We start from the raw sequence: 5,736 nt of genomic DNA, 5'->3' as shown, positions 1-5,736 counted from the left end.
AGTGTCATGGCCTGAGGACGTGAGGACTTTGACCAAAGGCTTGTGGTCGGTTTGGAGTTTAAACCTGGTGCCCCAGATGAATTGTCGGAATTTGCCCATTGCCCAGGTGACCGCCAGCATCTCTTTCTCTATGACACTGTACCTTTGTTCGGTGGGAGAGAGAGCACGTGAGGCGAAGCTGATAGTCTCTATGGAGCCATCCGCCCTCTCCTGTGCGAGCACGGCACCCAGGCCTTTGTCGCTGGCGTCAGTCGTTAGGATCGTGCTGCTCGAGGGGTCGTATCCCTGCAAGGGGATGGCTTCACTGATATCTGTCTTGATGGCCTCAAATTCACTCTGCGCTTCTGTGTCCCAGTCAAACCTGGACTTGTCTCGGATGAGCTGGCGCATCCTGTGCGTTTTAATGGCAAAATATCTCACGAATTTACTATAATATTCGGCCATGCCGAGGAACGACCGTACCTCCTCTTTGGATTTCGGAGCTTGGGCGTCCTTGATGGCTTTCACATTCCGTTCCTTGGGGGATATGCCGTGTGTACCAATCTCGTGTCCCAAGTAGGTGACTGATGACATCCCTATCCTGCATTTGTCCCATTCCGCCGTGAGTCCCCTGTCTTGCAGTACAGTGAGGACCTTGGATAGCTTTTCGTCGTGATCTTCTTGGGAGGACCCCATCACCATGATGTCGTCCTGGAAATACTGGACCCCTGGTATTTCCTTGAACAGTCGGTGCATCAACTTTTGAAAGACCGCGGCCGCCGACGCCAGGCCAAAGGGCATGCGGCGGAATTGGTAGCACCCAAACGGCGTGATGAAGGAGGTGTACTTCCTGCTGTTGGGATGCAGGTCGATTTGGTGGTACGCCGACGTGAGATCAATTGTGGAGAAGTGGGTGACACCTTTAGTTTTCGCCAGCATTTCCTCAATTCTAGGAAGGGGGAACTTTTCCACCACGAGGCACTTATTTAGTTTGCGTAAGTCCACACATAGACGGACCTTGCCGTTGGGTTTCTTGGCTACGACCAAGGGGGCCAACCATTCAGAACTGTCTATGGGCTCTATGATGCCCTGTCTTTCCAGCCTTTGGAGTTCTTGTTGTACCGTTCCAATGGTGGATAGGGGGATGTTCCTAACTTTGTGGGACACTGGAGTAGCTCCCTCCTTGAGTATCATCTTGTGGACGAATTTGTCCAGCTTCCCTACTGTTCCGTCAAATACCTTGGGGTATGCTGACTTCCACTCCTCACCGTTGGTGGTGCGTTGTTCATCATTGAGGAGGATTTGTTCTTTCCCGCCAGGATCTAATTTGATTCCTAGGTCCCCCGCGTCTCTCCAACCGAGTACCGAGGGTCCTCTTTCGGCCACATATAGTTTGCAGGTGGCTGTTCTCCCTCTGAACTCAAACTTTAGTGGACGATAGCCTATCATGGGAATCTTGTTTTCTGTGTATGATATGGCTCTGATGTCCGGGGGGCGTAGTTCAGGCCCTACTACAGGCACGAAGTCACCTTCCCAAATAGATCGTTGCACGATCGTACAGGGAGATCCCGAGTCAACGGCCACGTGCACCTTCACTCCGCCTATGAACATGTCCGTGCGTGGTTTGTCTGTGCGTTTCCCATCGACGTCCAGCACCTGACCTTCTATACACAGCACCATGTCGCCGTCCTCCAGATCATCTTCTCCTCCATATTCTGACGGTGCCGACTCCACGCATTTCACAGTGGACCTTTTTCCCTTTTTGCGGCATACTTTTTCAAAATGGCCGATCAGGCCGCAGAACGCGCATCTGGCGCGAAAAGCTGGGCAACGTTTGTCTTGGGCTGAGTGAGCGGTGCTCCCGCACCTGTAACATGAGAACTTGCTGTCTGCAACCTGGCGTCCCGTCTGCTTCGCTGCCCCTTTTGGATCATGCTTCTGGTCACCCTGTGATCCTTTCTGTCTGTACGTGGTTGGGGCCTCATCGATCTTGTTGACCATCTGTTTCTGTGTGCTTTCACGTTTGGCGGCATCTGCACAGCGTTTGGACATCTCGGCTTTCTTTACCATGGCTATGACGTCCTTGAGCGATGTTTCGCTCTGTGCCCACAGTTTGTCCTGGACCGATTTGTTGGTGGTATGCATGACAATCTGATCCTTTATATATTCATCTTGCAGTGTTCCATACTTGCACGTGATGGCCAGACGTCGCAGTGCGGCCACATAGTCATCAATCGACTCGCCAACTTCTTGTTTCCTTTGTTGGAAATTGTAGCGGTCTATAGACACACACACTGCTGGTCGGAAGTGGTTGTCTAGATCTTCTAGTGCATTCTTGAAGACGTCGTCTTCTGTTGCTTCCCGCTCCTTGGGTACTATGTTGGCAAAGACTCTCACCCCTTCGGGACCTAGGTTGTGGAGCAACAACCTCTTCTTCCTTGCAGGAGCATACGGTTCCCCATTCTCGTCTTCTAACGCCTCAATGTAGTTCCTGAAGTACTCCCTCCAGTCTTCCCATTTCATATGGGGTTCCCCTGGTCTGGGTAGGAAGGGAATAGGGGCCATCAACGCTGAGGACTGGTTCGCCATCTTCGGTTCGCCTCTGGGTGCTTCTGCTTGGGCCCTGGGGCTGCTGGGCGCGCTGGGGGCTTCCACTACACCTACGGCGTCACCTTGGCTCCTGGGGCTGGCCGGAGTGTTGTCCCCTGTCTCTCGTTGTGGATTGGTCAATTGCTCGCCCTTCTCTTGCACTTGGTCGTCGCTTTTAGTTGCCAGCGTGCTGGCTGAGGAACCTCCCTCTTGCGGGGCTGCACTGACCTGGGGATTGTCTGTGACTGCGCCTCCGCTGGGTGGAGGGGATCGTGCTGCTGCCACGCTCTATGCTTCCTCAATGGTGCTGCTGTGTTCGCTGCTCTGTGGGCCAGGGATGGGCTCTCGAGTTCAGGCTCCGCTCTCCGCTGGCTGCGTGTGGACAGTGGGGTGATCCCAGTCCTCGTCGCTACTGTAATGATGTTCGTGTGTCCTACACACAGCACTCGGAGTCAGCTGGAGTGTGATAACAGGTTTATTCAGCATTTACATAAGTGAGAAGCTAATAGAGCGCCGAGCGTCTAACTGCCTCCGCTCCGGTCGGCAACTGCCGTTATGCTTTCGCGCTCTTCAGATTTCCTCCTTCTGCGGATGCGCGCGCCCTCCGCTCTCGTCTACCGCGTGACGCGTCATCGCGTACACGCTGGTAAACTAGAGCGCAACACCACACACATTAAGAGCGCTAAAGTGATCTTCCTCAGAAGTCAACTTGATAAAGCCAGAAACAGGCCAAAAAATCTTTTTGAATTAATTAAACTCTAATCCAACAATTTCCACATTCTTTCATCAACGCACTCCGTTATACAGCCAACTGTGATGATTTTGCTGACTTCTTCCTTGGAAAGATGGATAAGATTAAAACTGATCTCTAGACATCGATGAACCAGCTGACATATTCTTCCCCTTCCTCCCCCCAGTTAACCCCTGCTCTAGGGTACAGTGTTTGGTCGCTTCCTAATGAGGCGGTCGGTCCCAGAAACGAGTCGGTGTCAGGCGGAATTCATCAAAATCAGACCCTATATGCACAAGATGAGAGCTCCAAATGGATTTAAAAAAAAACTTTTGGCACTAAAAAGCTTACTATTATGAGTGCAGTAGATACATATCTCTTAAGTATGAAACACAGACACATTGCTTCACTGCCACACTCACACATCACTCACTGCTGTACACACACATCTCTTCAATATGAAACACACAGAAACATCGCTTCACTTCCGTACTCACGCATCACTCACTGCGGTACACACATATCTCTTTAGTTCTTCAGTTAAATTAGCTTCCCAAGGATTCGTTGCTAACAAAATACATCTATAAACTCTGTGGTCATGTGATATTAGATGAATGGTTCTTTTCATTCACCAGTGACTTCTATAATCTTCAAAATATGTTGTTATGATTATTACCTCTGTGGGCAGTGGACAATACATCAAACCAGTCTCTGGAAAATTACGAATGTAACAAACTAGCAAAAAGGCATTTACTCATGGGTTTGTCACAAGCTGCTGTGCTGTTTCCAAGCCAGTAAGTAGGCTAAATTTGTTTCCGTGTCGAATACATCAACTGAAGAGCAAAGAAAGTGCAAACTACCTGGAGGTGATCACTAAAAGACCAAAAAACATAGCTGTGACTTCGGACTCACACTCCAAAGTTAACGTACAGTGGTGTTCTGCGAACCACCTCCCCCAGAAGTAAAGAGGGTTCAGAGGGAAAAGTCATTGTCATGTGTAAATAATTCTGTGTTCCTTGCTCATCCACCATCAACAGTTTGATTAATAAGCCACAGAACGTGTGTGTTTCAAAGCCGGCGTGAGCTCTTGGACGAATGCGCAGTGCCTATGTGCACCCTCTCACTTAAAAACTTCGCAATTGGCTAATGACTTTTTGGCCTACAGGTCGCTAGAGAAGAACAGACATACTGAAGCGCCAGCTACTAACTACTGCACTACTACACTGGCATCTCCCCTTGCATTGCAGAGATTGTCTCCCTACACGATTTATCCCCCCCAAGGGTGGAGATCCATTCCCTGCCTGAATGCTGCCTCCAGACCTTGCAGATTTAAGATCTGCTTAACAGATATTGACATTCACTCCCTCCTTCTTACTTACAACTCCACTCATACAGTCAATCTGGGAAAACAACTCCATATTCATTCTACTGCCCTTAACCCTATCATAATACCCAGACACAACCCTAATACCATAAACACCTCCAACCTCAAACAAGTTCTCATCACGCAGTCTACCTAATCTGACTCAACTAGCCACTTGAAATGCATACTTATCAATTGTAGATCTGCTGTGAAACACGCTGCGCATATCGCTGATCTTATCCTGGCGCAGGACCTTGACCTTCTAATACTTAATGGAAACCTTGCGAAAGGAGTCTTCGGGTCCAGTCCTGGACATCCTAGTCCCTCCTAGCCTTAACATCATCAGACGTGATAGATCGGTCAAACCTGGTGGAGTGATCACCTGTATATTTCTGAATAGTCTTACTGTGAAACAGTCACTCACTTCTACTCTCCCATCTTGCGAATACATGTGCATAGACACCTCAAGCAACCTCTATGCACCTTGCACACATTCTACCATCCGCCAGGTGACAACTTCCCTTTTGTGGAATTATGGAAACCATTTCCTCCAATGTGGATCGTCATTGGCTACAAATCTTTCTCTGTGTCTTCAATCTTCACTGGAATGAAGTTAATGACCCTGCAGTGAACAGCATCAAAACCTTCCTAGTTGACCTTAACATGATTCAAAAATGTGACAGCCCCACTCGATCCTGGACCTTATTATTGCTAAACCTGACTTCATTCAATTTGACTTGATTGTCCCATGTGACTTGACTGTTCATCACTACTTCTCCTTCTGCATCATGGAACTCAGCCTAAGAAACCTAGGTATTGAATACGATCCATCTGAAATGCAAACCTGAATGAAATGATATCCCTTAGCAACATGACCTTGCCTCCTCCCACTCACATGTCTGGGGTTCACTGAGCACTACAACAACTCAATATCGAGCATTCTGGATGCTATTGCTCCCTTACAAGTAAAAAGAAGGTCCACCAAAGACTCCAAACCTTGGTTCAACGAGGAGTTAACTACAGATAGACGCAATCTGAGACTAGTCGAACGATCCTGGAGGGGCTCGCCATCTCT

Source organism: Lissotriton vulgaris, chromosome 5 (genome assembly GCF_964263255.1).
Source record: "Lissotriton vulgaris chromosome 5, aLisVul1.2, whole genome shotgun sequence".
Lineage (NCBI taxonomy): Eukaryota > Metazoa > Chordata > Amphibia > Caudata > Salamandridae > Lissotriton > Lissotriton vulgaris.
The sequence above is the reverse complement of the archived record's forward strand: the minus strand, read 5'-3'. Positions refer to the sequence as shown.